The sequence below is a fragment of the Camelus bactrianus genome, chromosome 9, assembly GCF_048773025.1.
Source record: "Camelus bactrianus isolate YW-2024 breed Bactrian camel chromosome 9, ASM4877302v1, whole genome shotgun sequence".
NCBI lineage: Eukaryota > Metazoa > Chordata > Mammalia > Artiodactyla > Camelidae > Camelus > Camelus bactrianus.
This window is the reverse complement of record NC_133547.1, coordinates 11,174,569-11,191,878: the sequence shown is the minus strand read 5'-3', so window position 1 is coordinate 11,191,878 and position 17,310 is coordinate 11,174,569. Positions and strand designations below refer to the sequence as shown.

The window sequence follows — 17,310 nt, the reverse complement described above, 5'->3', positions numbered from 1 at the left end:
TGTGAATTAGATAATCTTTGACTCATGGTCATCTATTTTGAGAATTATGCTTTTTTATTTCCCTCCTCCTCCTCTTTCTTCCTCTTTCCCCTCACTTTTTCTCCTTTCCTTCCTTCCCCCCTCTCTTTTCTCAAGTCCTCCTCTCTGTATTCCCTTTCTCTCTCTCTCTTCTCTATTTCAAAGACTCTCCCTTCCATATCTTCCTTCTTTCTTCCCTCATTTTCTCTCCCTCGCCTCTGCCATCACCACTTTTCGCTTTCCTCTCCTCTCCTCTCCCTCCTTCTTTATCCTCTCCATTCTTCCATAGGGATGGAAGAACTTTCTTAGTGGTTACGCTAAGATAAAGTTACTCCTGTATCCAGTGGTGTAAAATGTGCGTGACTGGAATACCAGAAGAAGAAAGAGATAATGAGGTAGTGGAAATATTAGAAAAAAAAATACCACCTGACATTTTTTTCCCCAAAAGTAGTGACAGAAGCCAAATCACAGATCCAAGAAGTTCAAAGGACACCAACAGGATGAACACCCCCAAACCCACATATAAGCATATTATATTCAAACCTCAGGAAACCAAAGACAAAGAGAGAATTTTGGAGGCAGCCAAAAAAAAAAAAAAAATACATGTTTACCCATGAAAACTAAAAACAAGTATTCTAGCAGACATCTGATCACAAATCATGTAAGCAAGAAGACGGTGGAATGGTATCTTTAAAATGTCAAAAGGAAAAAGAACTGTTAACCAAGAAGTCTATATAAAGCAAAAAAGTTATTAAAAATGAATGAGAAGTGGAGAGTTGTTTAATGGGCACAGTTTCAGTTCAGGATGATAAGAAAGTTCCGGAGATGGATAGTGGCAATGCCTGTACAACAAAGTGAATGTATTTAATGCTGCTAAACTGTACGTTTTAAATGGTTAAAATGACAAATTTTATGTTGTGACTATCTTACCAAAAATTTTAAATGATTTTTAAATTTTTAGACAAAAAGGGGCAAGAGGGGGTTGATTCATTGCCAGCATGCTTGCCCTAAAAGAAATAACTAAGGCAAGATATTTAGGCAGAAAGAATATGATTAAGTTTTACATAAAGAAATGAGCCCTAGGACCATCGCAACCCTGCAGCCACTTTGTGAATTGGCCCCAACCACTAGGGGCCAGCAACTCCATGTAAGAGCCTGGCAACCAACCAGACGCTTAGCAGCCCGCAGCCCGCGACCACCGAAAGTCCCGTGCAGCACACAGAAGCGGCACCCCTGGATTAGGCAGTACTGGTGACCAGAGGGGAGTGTACTGCTGGGGTACAGAGGACATCTCCTACAAAAGACCACTTTGCCAAGATCGGGAAATACAACCCACCTAACAAGCACATGGAAAGAAAAACAGTGACTTAGGCGAAATGAGGCCACAAAGGAATATGTTCTGAATGAAGGAACAAGACAGAACCCCAGAAGAAGAACTAAGTGAAGTGGAAATAAACAATCTACCTAATAAGGGGTTCAATGTAATGATCACAAAGATGGTGGAAGAAGTCAGGAGAAGAGTGGATGAACAGAGTGAGAAGTTAGAAGTTTTTAACAAAGAGTTAGAAAATATAAAGAAGAACCAAACAGAGCTGAAGAATATATTAACTGCGATGAAAAATCCACTAGAAGGAATCAACAATAGATTAAATGATATGGTGGAGTGGACCGTTGAGCTGGAAGACGGAGGAGTGGAAATCACTGACGCTAAACATAAAAAAAGAGGGGAAAAAAAAGAAATGAGGACAAGGAGGGAAGGTAGAGCTCAGCGGTAGAGTGTATTGCTAGCATGCATGAGGTCCTGTGTTCAATTCCCAGTTCCTCCATTTAAAAAACAAATAGATAAATAAACCTCATTACCTTCCCCCATCACACACACACATGCGCGCGCGCACACACACACACACAAAACACTAAAAAAAAGAAATCAGGACAGTTTAAGAGACCCCTAAGACAACATCAAGCATTTCAACATTCACGTTCTTAGTCTCCCAGAAGAGAGAGAGAAAGGGCCAGAGAACCTATTTGCAGACCTAATAGCTAAACAGTTCCCTAGCCTGGGAAAGGAAACAGACATCCAAGTCCAGGAAACACAGACAGACCCAAACAGGATCAACCCAAAGAGGACCACATAAGGCACATTATAATTAAAATGGCACAAATTAAAGGTAAAGGGAGGATATTAAAAGCAGCGAGGGAAAAACTACAAGTTACATACAAACGATCTCCCATAGGCTGTCAGCCGATTTCTCAGCAAAACCTCCGCAGGCCAGAGGGTGAAAGGGGAAAACCTCCATCCAAGAATACTCTGCCCAGAAAGGCTTGCATTTAGATTTGATGGAGAGATCAAAAGTTTTACTGACAAGCAAGATGATAATAATAACAATAACAATAATAATAGCAATAATATAAAAGAATGGAATCCAATTTTACAAGAAATATTTTTGGTTTTATTTTTTAGGTTCAGAACTCTTTATTAAAATGAAAGAAACAACGTTGGCTATAAAATGACACAGCTAAAATTTAAACTTAAATCTGTATTCTCTAAGTCAAAAAAAATTTTTTTGGTAGGGGGGAGGTAATCAGATTTGTTTGTTTATTTATTCACTTATGTTGATGGAAGCACTGGGGATCGAACCCAGGACCTCGCACTCTACCACTGACCTACACCCTCCCCCCTGTCTAAGTCTCAAGTTCTTAAACATGCTTCTCTTGAGGGCTAAATGTCAAGCCTATATATTACCTGGAAATGTCCCCTCACACATTAATGATCAGAGGCCCCCTTTCTCTTATTAAAACCATTCTCCTTTCAGTGTGTTCACACAGCCAGTCCCCATGCCCAGTTTCTCCCGACAGGAGAATCTCCACCCCTCCTCCAAGTCTTCACCCCTCCTCCCCTCAGTTTATAGGTCTGGTTCGCTCATGTTTCAACATATACACAGGAACTAAACTGTCATGTTCCCACGACATTTCACCACATCTGCTTATCACAGATCATTCCAAATACCTCCCCTTCACACGGCTACACCTGTGCCAGTGCGTGATGAAGATACCGGAAACGGCTAGTTACAGTGTCACAGACACCCCACTGGCTCTCACAATTGTCTGGCGTTCTGCTATGATCACCTCCAGCTACAAATCAATTAGATAATCTGAAGAAATGATTCGGCTCCCTGCCATAAAACCTGTGAATATCCCTCCATTGCTAATTACTAGTAATTCCTCCTTTCTAAATGGAAAAATCACCTCTATCCGTGGCTTAGTCCAATCATATTTCTTTCTTCCTGCTTTCTCTTTTTAACATTGAAGTATACTTAGTGTACAATATTATATTAGTTTCAGGTGTACAAATAGTTATTCAATATTTTTATAGACTATACTTCATTTAAAGTTGTAACAAAATAATGGCTATAGTTCCCTGTGCTGTGCTACAGTTCCTGGTGCTGTGCAACGTATCTTTGTTGCATCTTTATTTTATATGTAACAATTTGTATTTCTTAATCTTCTGCACTTATTTTGCCCCACCCTCCTTTCCCTCTCCCCACTGAAAACAACTAATTTGTTCTCTATATCTGCGAGTCTGTTTCTGTTTTGTTATATTTATTCATTTGTTTTATTTTTTAGGTTCCACGTGTAAGTGATAAAATACATTATCTGTCTCTGTGTGTCTGACTTATTTCATTAGGCATAATAGCCTCTAGATCCATCCATATTGTTGAAGTGGCAGAATTTCATTCTTTTTTATGGCTAAGTAATCTTCCATTGTGTATATATACCACATTTTCTTTATCCATTCATCTGTTGATTGACACTCAGATTGCTTCCTGAATCCTAAAGAATACACCAAAAAAAACCTGGAGCTAATAACTGAGTTTTGCAAGGTCACAGAATATAATGTCAACATACAAAAGTCAAAGGTATTCTTGTATAACAGCAATAAAAAATTGGAATCTTAAAAAAAATTAATATTATTTAAGTTAGTACCCAGAAAATGAAGTACTAAGTTCTAAATATAACAAAATTATAATATAATTGAAAGCTCACTTCTGAGTCTTCCCACTGTTTTTTTCTCCCCATAAGGGCCCAGTTCATTGTTCCTCCTCTACCTTCCCGTTTTCTTCTAAAGTTGGACAAGTAGATCAGATCCCAACCTCTCCCTTCCTATAAAAAAAAAAAAAAATCAAAAGATAGGTCAGGACTCATTGAGAGGGTTAGACTGGGAGGAAGTGAAAATGAATCAATCTGTGGAATTTCCTGATGAGGATGGCATGGGTAGAGGGAAAGTAGGTGTTTAGAAGGATGTATGATTGAATGACAGGGATAAGAACGAACGGATGGGAGGATGGACGGATGAATGTAAGGGTGCAATGATGGAAGAAAGAGTGGATGGCTGGTAAATGGAGGCTTGGTAGGAGGGATGGATGAATGTATTAGAGGACAAATGATAAAAGAATGGATGCTATTGAAAGGGTACAAAGCTGTAGTTTGAGATAATTGGTTGGATGTGAATGGATGGAAGAATGTCCGAATGACAGACTGAAAAAGGAAAGATTGAATGAACCACCCTGAATGGGGAAGATTTTTTGAAATTGGCACATGGGCAGGTGGGGATGGATGGATGTATCTTAGATGGGCAAGTTTCTGTCAGGGTAGAGGTGTATAGTTCCTACATATTTAGGGTTGGGGGGTGTTCAATTAGGAAGTCATAAGAGGTAATGATGTTGTATCTGATAGTATCAGAGACCCCAAAATAACAGTGGCTTAAGCAAGATAGCAGTTTATCTCAACATACTAGTCTGAGTATAAGCAGTCAGAGACTGATATGGCAGCTCCAGTGCTAAGAACCATGTTTCTTCTATCTCTAGCACCACAGTTTCCCAGGGCATCGCCTTAATCCTTACAGTTGAAGATGGACTTCCACCTCATGTGCCAGGTCTACATTCCAACCAGCAGGATGATGGGACACAGGAGTGGCACAACCTGGAAGCAGTAGGCATCACTTCCCCTCAGATCTCATTTGCTCCCAGTCTCAGTGTCACATTTAGCTGCAAGGGAGGCTGGGAAATGTAGTCTTTATCTTGGATGATCTTGAACTCAGCTCAAATTTGGGATTCTATTACTAAAGAAAGGAAGGATAAATGAATGCAGGGGAACAACTAACAGTGTCTACCATAGGGAATGACTCAGCTGATGGGGAAACAAAAGGAAACACTCTGCAAAGAACAGGGTTGATACCCAGTTAATGCACTCATCTTTATGAAACTGTGGGATGGGGAATGTGGTCCCAGATAGGTTCCCAAACTAGCAGAGACAAGTACCTTTGGGCATCTTGCTGCTTTAGTTCATGTGCTTCCAGGTGGTAAAGATCACCAGGACGGACACACGGCAAACAGAAAGGGGGTGACGACCTCTCAGATCTCCATGTAACAAGGAAGAAGGAACTACCCTTGGCCATAGGCCCTGGCTACAAAGATTCTGGGATTCAGCTTCTTCAGTAACCTGAGCACCTTCAGATTAGATTTCCTGGGGGTTGGATCCCACTGGGGAGCTTGCCAAGGTGTGGAGTTTATATAACTTGTAGTCTCCCCCGCTGAGCAACCACTGAATGAGCTCATGAGACGATTCTCTTGTCTTTCTCCCTTCAGCCCCCTCCTCGCTCATGTCCACACCCTCCAACTTTGTCCTCTGAGAGCATGGAACACTCTAGCGTCAGTGGGAACCAGATTCAAGTCCTGCCTCTGCTACTTTCTTGGTTTGTGTGATCCTGAACAAGAAAGACGCCTCATTTCTTTGAGCCTCTGTTTCCATTTCTGAAAAAATGAGGATACCATTAACAGTACCTCCTTTGCAAGGTTGTTGTACGGATTAAATATACTGAAAGCCATCAGCGTGGTACCATCACTATCACTCAAGAAGCTATCCTCTAACCCGGGCTCCTCAGCCCTTTGAAATCTGTTCCCTGGGAGAAATTTACTGTAAGTGGGGCGGATGGTTGGGATATGAGGCTGAGTGGGGTTGAGCATGGACTGGGTCTAATGGCAGGTAGTGGGCAGACAACCGCATGGACTGTCGATTGGGTGCTGGACCAGCAGGGGAGGCAGGGAGGAGAAGGGCGGGGGGGGGGTGCCTGTTCCTGAGCCTCGTCCATGCGCCAGCTCTACGCTAAGGTCTTTACTTTCGCACTCCTGTGGGTCTTCAGGTCCTTGAGGTCATCCCCACTTTATATACGAATGGACTGAGACTCACCCGAGGTCACTGGGCTCTCAAGGGGCAGAGTTAGGATTAGCACACCAGTTTGTCCCTCCAGGAACTGTCTCCCACCGGTGTCTTGCCTCGGTTTCCTCTGCTGCCTTGTGGGTGGAAGATCTATGGATGGGACCAGCTGGTGTGTATCAGGGAGGGAATAAGAAGTGGTGAGGCTGTGAGTGGAGTAAGGAGAGCCCTGGTGCTGAAGTGTAGGTGTTGGGAGGGTAAGATGCTTAATATTTTTCTCTGGTAGGTGGGGAAGTGACCTACAGGATTTTCAGGAGCACCATGTGCCCAAGAATCCCCAGGAAGGGGATAGGCAGTCATTTTTCTCTCTTGTTGAAGCCCAAAATCTGTGGAGTGGGGAGGAAGCCGGGCATCCCCCTTCTGTCCTGAGAGGTCTTAGTTTTGGCTTTCAGTAGCTGGATGTTCCAGGCCTCACTCAGTTGGATCGGACGATTCCCCCAAAGTTTCCATCAACAACTTGTTTCCGTGGTTTCGCACCTTTCCCAGGGGCTAGGGGAGTGCCCGGGTCCCTGCCTGTCTCCTGTGGGAAGCTCTCCTTGACTGCAGCCTCTGTCTCCTCCTCTAAGCCCCCTCCCCGCTTCTGATCCTCTACTGTTCATTCCCTGGCTGTCTCTACGTGAGGGGGCGGTTATCTGATCTCTCCACCCAATCCAGGGAGAATGGAACTGGGAGAGGCGTGTCTGAGGCCAAGTTGATGGAATGAGGAAAAGGAGAGGGTTAATAAGGGTGAGAAGGGAGAACATGTTCCTCCCTGGCTTCCTCTTCATCCCTCACCCCCTTGAATTCATAATGAACAGTTATATAATCAGCTCCACCTTCCTCCCTCCGGTGGGCAGAAAGCCAAGGGGAGGTGTCTGGGCAAAGAGGGTGTGTAAGTCAGAAGGGAGCAAGAGACAGTAATTTAAGCAATTTCAGGGTGACTGAACGCAAGAGAAGGAGTGGCAGTGGGCGGAGAAAGAGTGAAAGGGCCAAGGAGAGGGAGAGGGAGAAACAGACAGAGTGTCAGAGAGGGATGAAGAGAGAGATGAGGGGAGAGGATGTGAAGGAGGCATCGGGGGAGGGAGTGTTGAACTGGGACCCGGAGAAACAGGAAGAAAGCATCAGAGAAAGACACAGGACACAGACAGAGGGAGAGACGGAGCCAGAGATGGAGGGAGACAACAGAGAAAGGAAGAGACAGAGCTAGAGAGAGACACTCACTCAGAGATGTGTGGACAGAGGCAAAGCCTGGGAGAGACCTGGAGAGATCTAGAAAAGCAAGCAATAGAGATTCGGAGGAAAGAGCCGAAGAAATATAGAAAGACTGAGATAGAAAGAAAGTGAGAGAGCAGGACAAAGAGACACAAAGAAAAAGAGAAATGGGTCAGCAAGGGAGACAGAGAAATGCCTGAGGCAGAAACAGAGGCGGCAGCTGGGAGGAGAGATATAATCCAATCAGAGGGCTAGGAGCCCTGGCTACGCCTCGGGAGCAGCCGGCACAGTCAATATTTTCCTAGTACAATTTTCATGCCAGGTGCTGACAGACTGGATCTCTCTTAATCCCAGCAACAAGTCTCAAAAGTGATGATTATGGCTAACACTTAGAGAGCACTGACTGTGTCCCAGGCACGTTCTAAGTCCTTTGTACAACATCTCACCTGGTCCCCCAACAGCCCTACATGGTAAGTGCGACTATTATCTCCACTTCACAGAGGGGGAGACTGAGGCATGCAGAGGGGTGAGGTCACTTCTCCAGGTCACCAGTTAGTAGCCAGGATTCAACACGCAGGCAATCTGGCTCTAATCCATCATTTCAACACCTCTGTTCCCAAGAAAGATTGCTGAGGACCCTAAGGACGTGACTCCCAAGTTGGAGAAGTGATGGTTCTTCTCCTGGAGTCCAAAGATGCTTGGCGCCCATGAATACCCCGCTATGACCGTGCAGTGTGGCCAGCATGCCCACCTGGAGAGACTGCACCCAAGTGTTTTGGATCCCTGGAAGAGATGGCTCTTTTTTTTTTTTTTTAATTCCACACGTGGTTATGATGAACCCCACTACGTGCACTGTTCTGGAGGATGGGGGATCTCAGGGAGCAAAGCAAACAATCGCAATAATAAACAAATCAGTGAGAATCCTTGTCTTCACTCAGCTGTTTCTTGGGTAGAGGAGTCGTTGTCACAGGCAACATCTGATTGCTCCTGGAGTTTGTCAGGCTTGCTGTCACCCCAAGGCTGTGGCCCTTGCTGGTCCCTCTGTTGGAAATGCTGTCTCCTGTCTCTCCACACCATCCTGTGACTGACTCTCAGAAGTCACCTCCTCCAAGAAGCCCTCTCTGACCACCCAGTCTGAAGCAGCACCCTCCTCCATCAGTATCCCTCCTATTTCCTTGTTTAATTTGCTTCATGACATTTATCCCCAGCTGAGGTCATCTTATCTGTTCAGTACGCTGCTTGCTTTAAGTCTGTCTTATCTGCTAGAATTTACCAACTCCAAAAGGGGAGGAGCTTTGATTTTCTTGTTCTTTGCCAGAGTCCCTGTGCTTACATAAGTATGTCACGCGCGCTCACTAAACCTTGGTGGATCAGTCATGACAACTGACTCGTGCCTCACGCTCCCCGCGGGCCACTGGAGGCTGCATGTTCCTCTCTTAGAATAACTCAGTTAATCTTCCAGTGGCTCTTGCAGGAGCGGATCATAGGTGAGAAAAGTGAGAGCTTAGGAAACTCGCTCAGACTCACAGTGTTGGACAAAGGCAGGCTCAGGATTCAAACTCAGCACTGGGCTCAGCCCCTTGCTCAGCCCTGCGGATCAACTGAGCCCCATGACGGCCAGGCGCTGAAGAGGTTAACATCATTCAAAGAAAAAAAATTTTTTTTTCTTTTTTTAGAGATCTCTTTTTTTTTTTTTTTAATCCTCCACCTATGCTTTATTTTCTCTTGGCAATAATTAGGTTTATTTACTTATTTAATGGAGGTGCGGGGAATTGAACCCAGGACCTCATGCATGCTAAGCACACACTCTACCACTGAGCTATACCCTCTCCACCAAAGAAGGGTACAGCGTCAGCCACATCTGCCCAGAGATGAGGGGCACAGCGCGCGGGGCCACAGGGAAAAGCGGCAGTGCCGGTCAAGAGGCAGGAAGGAATGAGAGGAAGGCACAGGCGCAGCCCGTACTGGGGAAGGCGGGCAGAGTAAGCAGCACAGGAGGCTAATGGAACCTTTTCAGTGGGCTCTGGGGCCCAGGGACTGTCCTGGGTGACTGGTACCTGGTCCTGGGTTGATTGAGGACTGGGAAAATATTGGCTTGATTGTCACTATTCCAGGGCAGGTGCCTCTCCCACTGGACTGTCTCAGTCTTTGCTGTGTCCCCAGCCCTTGAGAGGCTGCTCAATAAATAGTCACTAAAGGACAACTTAATTAAAAAGAGAACAGGCAAGGGCAATATTCCAGGGGAGAGGCCTGAACTGGGGCTGGAGAGACCTTCAGGGTGAAGGCAGCTTCCTCCTTCCCTTCCTCCTCTGCCTGCTCCTCCATCTCCTCCTCCCTGCTCCCTCTCCCCATCCTCACCCATACCCATCTTGGCCAGACCTCCCATTACATAACCTCAGTTCTGGTTCCTGCTGTTGAAACTGTTTCCTTTTGAAACAAAACAAAAGCTAACTTTGGCGAGGCCGGCCCCTTCCTCACTCCCACACAGATCTGGCCCGGGGAAGAGGTTGGGGGTGGGGGTGGCTGAGCCCTACAGCTCTGGCCAGATGCCCCCGCAGGCTCTGACTAGGTAGGGGACCTGCGGGCAGAGCGCGGCTCTGGACCCAGAGCTGGTCACCCTGGCGCTGGTGCTCCCCCTGCAGGACAAGGGCTGAAACTGCAAGGCCAGCTGGGAGGTGAAAATGCTCACCTCCAAACACTGCTTACAACGGCCTTTCTGCCTCTCTCCGGCTGACAGGATTTGCCCTGAAGAGGGGCTACCATCTTAGCTGTTCTGTAGTGTTCTAGAAGAACCATACTCAACCTCAGGCTCTACTGACAGGCTCTCTCTCTTCTTTAAGCCTCTTACATTCCCTTCTTCTGTCTTCTCTTTAGGGGGAAAAATGCTTCAGTGGGGCCTTCAGTTGTGTGAAAGGAAAGCCAAGGACTTATCTTCGATCAGAAACATCTAAGCCAATGAGGCAGAGACACACTGCACGGTAATATTTACCCCCTAGATGTGACCCATCCTGGTGAACAAGATGCATCACCTCCCCGACCCCCCCCCATCCCCACTGTGGGATGGTCCTCAGCCTCCTTCAGAGTCCACCGCAACAAAAAGAGCCTTTTTGGTAAGCTGTTGACTTGAGGGGAAAAAAAGTTTAAAAGGAAAAACGGGGAAAGAGAAAAATAAAACTGTAAAAAATGAAATAGTCTGTTTAGCAAAGCCACCTGTTTAGCTGTACTCGTTTGCAGTTACTTTTTGTTCGGTGGGCCCACAGGTGAAGTTCCCTGATGCTGGTGTTCAGTGTGTGTACTTTTATGTCAACCCCAGACTCGTTTTCTTCTACTTTGTAGCTAATGCCAATTGGGTGTCTAGTGCTGAACGCAGGGAAAGAGAATCAGCTGATCACACTCATTTTTCATCCCTTTCCAGTATTGTGTTTGTTTCTGTAGCCATGGCGTATGCCAACTTTTCCTGTATATACACGGCAGCTTAACTTCTCTCTCTGCCCCCTGCCTTTTCTTCCTCTCCCTTCCACAGGTGTTGGCTGAGCCCAGGAACACTGGCTAATAGATATCCTGCCCACCAAACTCCATCACAGAGTCCGTTTCCCAAGAACCCAACCTGCAATGGCCATGTCTGCGTGAACACAGTCACCTGTGTGCTTGGAAGCCAGCCATGTGTTCCACTGGGAGTGCATCCCTTTTGGTGGGTGCATTCAGATGTCCATTCAGGACATGCCTACCACATGTTATGTGTCTGTTATGTTGTTTTATGCCACCTCTGTTTCATAGACTGCAGCAGAAATCACTGGAGACACCTGGAGGGGGATTCAGAGACTGGTACATTTTGGGGAGCTCCTAAGACCACTGAGACTCTTCAGATGCCACCAAGGTTCCTTGGCCTGGACTCAAGTGTTTCTCTGGAGTCAGGTGAGCCCAGGTGAACTGTGCCAAGAACATCCACTCTGTGCTGTTTTGTTCTCATAACCTGAGCTATTGTAAACTGTAAAGCTATACCAAGTACGACACAGCTGAGACTAGGTAAACTGGGTAGCTCTGATACAGATGGAAACTTGATCATTAAAACATACAAACAAATGTGCCCTGATGGGTACAGCTAAGTCACACCTGTGTGGCTCATTTCACCAGAGTGAGGTAGAAGCACGGTACATGCTGTAGTCAGCTCGTGATGTTATAACAAAAGACCGTAGACTGGGTGACTTAAACAACAGACATTTATTTTTCACAGTTCTGGAGGTCGGGAAGTCCAAGACCAAGATGTAAGTAGATTTGGTTCTTCGTGAGGGTGCACTTCCTGGCCTGTGGATGGCTGCCTTCTCCCCATATCCTCCTCCTATAAGGGCACTAATCTCATGATAGGGGCTCCACCCTCATGACCTCTTCCTAAACTTAATTTCCTCCCGAAAGCCTCATCTCCTAATACGATCACATTGAGGGTTAGGGCTTTAACCTATTCATTTTGAGGGGACAAAAATGGTACACCATCTTTATTTTCCAGTTAATCACTTGAGATTACACATGCCCATGTTAGCAAGAATCCAGCGTTTACCTCTTTTTCCCAAATTGTCCAGGAATCCAGGCATTCATTCTCAAAGGTGTCAGTTAGATCCTAGAAGCGAGGCAAAGAAAAAAAAAAAAGATGGGATTTTCCCATGTGTTCACATCTGCCTTCACTCCTAAAGAGTCTGCGAATTGGGTACACCTAGGGAAGTGTCCCCTCTTGTTGCATCCATCAGGCCCCAGCAGGATGTAGATGGCACACTCACAGGGCTTAACCAAAGGGAGGTTAATGGTGAGACTGTCTACAGATGGGTAAGCAGGGCTTGGGGAACCACCAAAGACCAGTGATGTGCTCCGGGGAGTGAATACCAGAAAGCAGGATCATTGGGGTCACCTTGGTGTCTGGCTACCACAGCACCCTTTTGTCCACCAGCCATCACCCTGCATCTGGCCTGCAGTTTGGAGATGGTGGCCAGAACTCCAAGAGCTGTCTTGAGCCATGAGGTGACCTTGAGAATTGTATCAGAGTTCCATCAGGGAAGAGAACTCCATGAGGATTATGGAATAAGGAATTCATTATAGGGGTTAGATCTTACACAGTGGTGGGAGGGGACAGGAAGATAAAGATTTGAACAGGGAATCAAAGAATCAGAGAAGGGACACTAACCAGTCCTGGCAGGGATGAGTGAGTCTGAGCTTGCAGAAATCTGGGTGCTACGCTCACCCACCATTACAGAAAGACTATGAAAGGGCTGAGGAGGAATTTCTCTGGGAGATGGTTGGCTTTGAGGGCTACCTTCCTTGTGAGTTCACCATGAAGTACCTGGTAGTGGGCTTGGGGGGCCACTTTTGATCAGCAGGACCAGCATTCCAGAAGGAGAGATGGATGCAGAAAAATAAGATGGAGGACAGATTAGAATCCATCACTGACTCTGCTTCCGACTAAGGACAACCTTCAAACAGCACTGTCCGCTAGCTTCATTCCTGCCTCCCAAATCTTGCACATCATCATGGCTAATTCTAACCTTGAACCATGTGGGAAAGTGAAACCTGGTGGATAAAGATGCAACATAGGATTGGAAGCCATTTGATAAAAGTGGCAGAGCAGAAAGAAAGCACTTAAGTCCTAGAAGATTTCATGCTGCTGTCATCCTCGGACTAGCCACCTCAGACAACCTTTACCCAGAAAAGAAATAAGATTTTAACGTATTCAAACCATTCTTGTTTTGTCAGGTTTTTTTTTTTTTTCCTTTACATACAGCTGAGCCTAATCCTGACTTATACACCCAGTATTTTTCTAATTTATTCTTTTTCTTGCCTACGTCTGCTCACTTGAAATCCAAAGAATATTAACCAATACAGCCCTACAACATGGTGACAGGAGTCAAAACCAGTAAGAGTCAACAGCACGCACTTACCTCACGCCAAGCACTGTTCTAAGCACTGGGCATTCCATTTTCACTTAAGTCCCAGAGCAGCCCTGTGAGGTGGTTTCTATTTTTATCCCCATGTCACACAGTGGGAAATAAGGCACAGAGAGCTTGAGTAACTTGCCCCAAATCACACAGCTAAGAAGTGGCAAAACTGGGATTTAAACATAGGCAGCTTGGCTCCAAAGTTTCTGTTTTGTTTTTTAACTGAGGTGAAGTTCATATAGAATTAGCCATTTTAGAGTGAATTAATTCAGGGATAGTTAGTATTTTCACCGTGTTGTGCAACCACCACCTCTATTGAGTTCCAAAACATTTTCATCATCCCAAAATGAAACCCTGTACCCATTACAGGGTCCCTGATCCTGGCAGCCACCAATTCACCAGCGATGAAGGTCCTGTGTCACTGCCTAGGATTTTATTTCTTTGTTTCTAATTCTCTCTCTCCCTCTCCCCCTTCCTGTCTCTGACTCTGTCTCTTCTATCTTTCCCTGTCTGGATCAGTGTGGAATTTCTTCTCCTGCTTGATTCTGGGCACTGCTTGTCCACGCAGAGTTCCCATGGAGTGAACAAACAAATTACAGAATGTTGGGAGGTGGAGATCTTGAGTAATATCCTCTGATCTTTTGTAAAGGACCTTTGAGACTGAAAAACGATGCTGGCAACTCCATAAAGTGCAATTATGAAGTGTATTGCGAGTAACTTACAACCAGGCAGGATCAGACAGATGGATGACCCAGAGGCATTCGCAGCTGCACTCCGAGATGCCAGAAGGGGAACAGGGGATTTAAAAGGGCCAAAGCTAAAAATGGAATCTGACTACCAAGTGAGAAGCACGTCCACTCTGACAGGAACCAGGGTTTTTTCTCTCCCTTGGGAGGTGGGGAATCTCATGACCATTAACCATCTGCATCAGCAAAAGGCACTTTTCCAGTTTCCACATCAGATGAAGGCAAGAGGAAAGGGGGTAGGGAACTTACCTGGCCTGGGCACAGTCCTCATGAACAGGCTAAAGCTCAGTCGTGCAGAGAGGGGAGCGGGTAGGACTGGGGGCCTGAGATGGAGCTGACAAAACGGAGTCAGTGTGGGTCAGCCACACACAGAAGAACCGTCTAGATTTCTTAGCAGTGAGGAAGCTCCTTGGGCAGGGAGAGGAGGGACGGAAGGAGAGAGAAAGAGGTTTGCTTTGCTCCCCGTGACCAAGTCATTACCTTCTTCCACCAAGGTCCCTCCTGCGCAATAGTGGATCCTGGGGGAAGAAGGTAATGACTTAATCACGTTAAGTCACGTGACTTAACGACTTCTTCCTGCTCTATCCCCATTCCTCTTGCGACGATCCCAGTGGGAAAGGGAGGGACCTAGAGCCCCAGAATAGACTTACTGTGTGACTTTGGAAAAGTCTCTTCCTTGATATCCGGGCCTCAGTGCTCTGAAATATAAAAAAGCAGAAAATGTTTCAATATTAGGATGTTTACTAATGTAAGTCATCATAAGCGCAGATCAAAGGGGAAAACCTGTGACCTTATCACATGCCAGGCGGTGTGCCAGGAGCGGGTGATACGGCAGAGGGCAACACAGTTGCAACTTCTCTCTGCTTCGGTGATGCTTGTAAGTTGATGTTCCCCCCCCCCCCCCAGCTTGGGCCTCAGCTTGAAAACTCCCAGCTTTCAGTCGGATTCAGGTTTTACGAACAGATATTCCTGTTTCCAGGTATAATACACATGGTCAAACCAGCTGTGCTGTAGTGAGCTCGCCCACTAAACTGCCGGTGCGTAAAAGATCGTTTTACTCACTCACTCACTCATTCATTCATTCGTCATCTTCCTCCTCCTCGCTTTCCTCTTCCCACGAGTCTTTCCTCACATCCTCCCTTGGCCCCGTGTCTGTCTTGCCATCAATTCTCTGACACCAACCATGCATCCTGAAATTCGGTTCCATCCTGACACCAACCTGGAGATTGTCAGATGTGGAGTCTGACTACCTGGAGTTAGTGTCAGCGTCCACAGGCTTAAAGGCGCCACAAGACGGCTCTCACTTCAGGTGCCACCTGAAGGTTTCAGGTGTCCCCAAGCCACCCTCACTTCTGCCCAGATGGCTACAAATTCAGGACTTCCTACAGACCCTTCATCAATCATTTATTCACTAGAACAACTCACAGCACTCAGGAAAGTACTATACTTAGAATTATAGTTTTATTATAAAGGATACAACTCTAAAACAGCCAAATGAGGAAGGAACACAAACAGCAAGGTCAAGAGGGGGATACAGAGCCTCTCTGCCCTTCCCTTATGGGATCCGGGCACCCTCCCAGCACCTCAATATGTTCACCAACCAGGAAGCTCCAATGAGCCTCGTGGTCAAGATTTTTTTTAAATCAGAGTTTCATGATTGATTAAATTGTTGGCCATGTGATTGGACTGAGTCTCCAGCTCCCTCCTATGCCCAGAAGTCAGGCTAGCCCAAAGATCCAAATCCTAATTCTGCGGTTGGTCTTTCTGGTTGACCAGTCAGCATCCTATCTAAGGGCCCACCATGAGTCATCTCATTAGCATAAACAAAGTCCCAGGAACCAGGGACAAAGACCAGCTATATCTTTTATCATTTACACCTCATTTTCCCCTATTTAAAATCTATCCTATCATTTTCCCATGGGGAGACCGAATAAATAGGAAACAAGGGTCTAATTCTTCTCCCTGATCCTGCAGAAGTCAGTCCCACACCAACTCCATATGTGTGGAGGGTGGATGTGGTCCCCAGACCTCAAGAGGTGGGAGTAAAGGTTGACTCCTCCTCAAATGTCTCTTCCTCATCCAGGTAGTAGCTGGGAGACTAGGTGCTTAACTTCTCACAGCAGGGAAGTCATGAAGGGCTGAGCTTGGGGTAGAAGATATCTTGGGGTTGAGAGAAGATTCTAGGAGAGTTAGTTACACCACGGCACCTTCTAAAAAAAACGCTGTGAGAAAATGCAGGTGTATTTGAGTGAACAAAGGAGTCTCTCATTAGATAAAGACCTTCATTCTGAGTTTTCTTGGCCCTAACTAGTCTCACCTTGGGGATGGACTATTCCTAAAACTGGGTCTTTGGGGGATGGTGAGGCACTTCATCAAGTGGGAGCTACAGGGTCTCTTGGTCTCACAAGTAACAGCTTCAGTTCAGATACTCTTTTCTGGGTGGTCAAGTGTCTGTGGGTGAGCTGGCCAATCACCTTGTAAATCTCTTCCTATACTTCTCCTGGACAAGCTAAGTCTTAGAAAACCTCATTGCAAAGGAGCAGCTTTCCAAGAAACCCTCAGAAAGGCTGGTGAGTCTGGAAAGATTGGTAATGAATAGTTGAGTCATTTTCATTCCACATCTAACCAGTAGGATCAAAAGCCGTATCTCAGAGATGCACTGTTTAGTGAGACCGTCAAGTGTCATGAGAGTAAAAGTCCTACATGGACATTTCTTGGATACCTCATTCAGGTTATTTTTGTGAGCAAGCATTTGTGATGGAGAGGGGGAAGCATGCGGAGCCTGAAACCTGTGTTACAAGTTGTGCCCACCTGTTGATCTCCTTTGAGATACTGGATACCCACTTCCCTTCTTAAATCTTAGTCTCCTAATGTCTGAGATATGGGGCTGGATTAGATAACATCTTTCAGAATCAAGACTAGTTTATGATATTTGCTTACCTCCCAAAGTTATTTTAAGAGCCAAGTGTAGTGATGACTCCAAAAGTGCTTTGCAGATGGGAAAGTTTATACATAGCCAGTTGCTTGGGAAAAGATTTTGTATGCAGCTCTCTGTCACTGAAAAGCTATGCTCCAAATTAACTCTGCACCCCTTCTTATTCACTTCCCACCACTGCCAGTTGTGCTCTCTCTTCACAGCGCTTATCACTGGCTCCATTATC

General features: G+C 45.8%; 2 long non-coding RNA genes across 2 annotated transcripts in view; one reads left to right on the top strand and one right to left on the bottom strand.

The window, feature by feature from the left end:
- LOC141578590 (uncharacterized) overlaps window positions 1–8,554 on the top strand; it is a 32,054-nt gene extending 23,500 nt beyond the window's left edge. The window contains exons 3-4 of the long non-coding RNA XR_012509013.1: window positions 4,884–5,007; window positions 5,664–8,554. This is a non-coding gene — a long non-coding RNA (uncharacterized LOC141578590). The remainder of the gene's footprint in view (window positions 1–4,883; window positions 5,008–5,663) is intronic.
- A 3,130-nt stretch (window positions 8,555–11,684) lies between these two features.
- On the bottom strand, window positions 11,685–16,507 carry LOC141578589 (uncharacterized). Its single transcript, XR_012509011.1, has 2 exons — window positions 14,399–16,507; window positions 11,685–12,097 (listed from the first exon to the last, which is right to left on the bottom strand). It is a non-coding gene; the product is annotated as an uncharacterized LOC141578589 (long non-coding RNA).
- Between the last annotated feature and the right edge of the window lie 803 nt (window positions 16,508–17,310).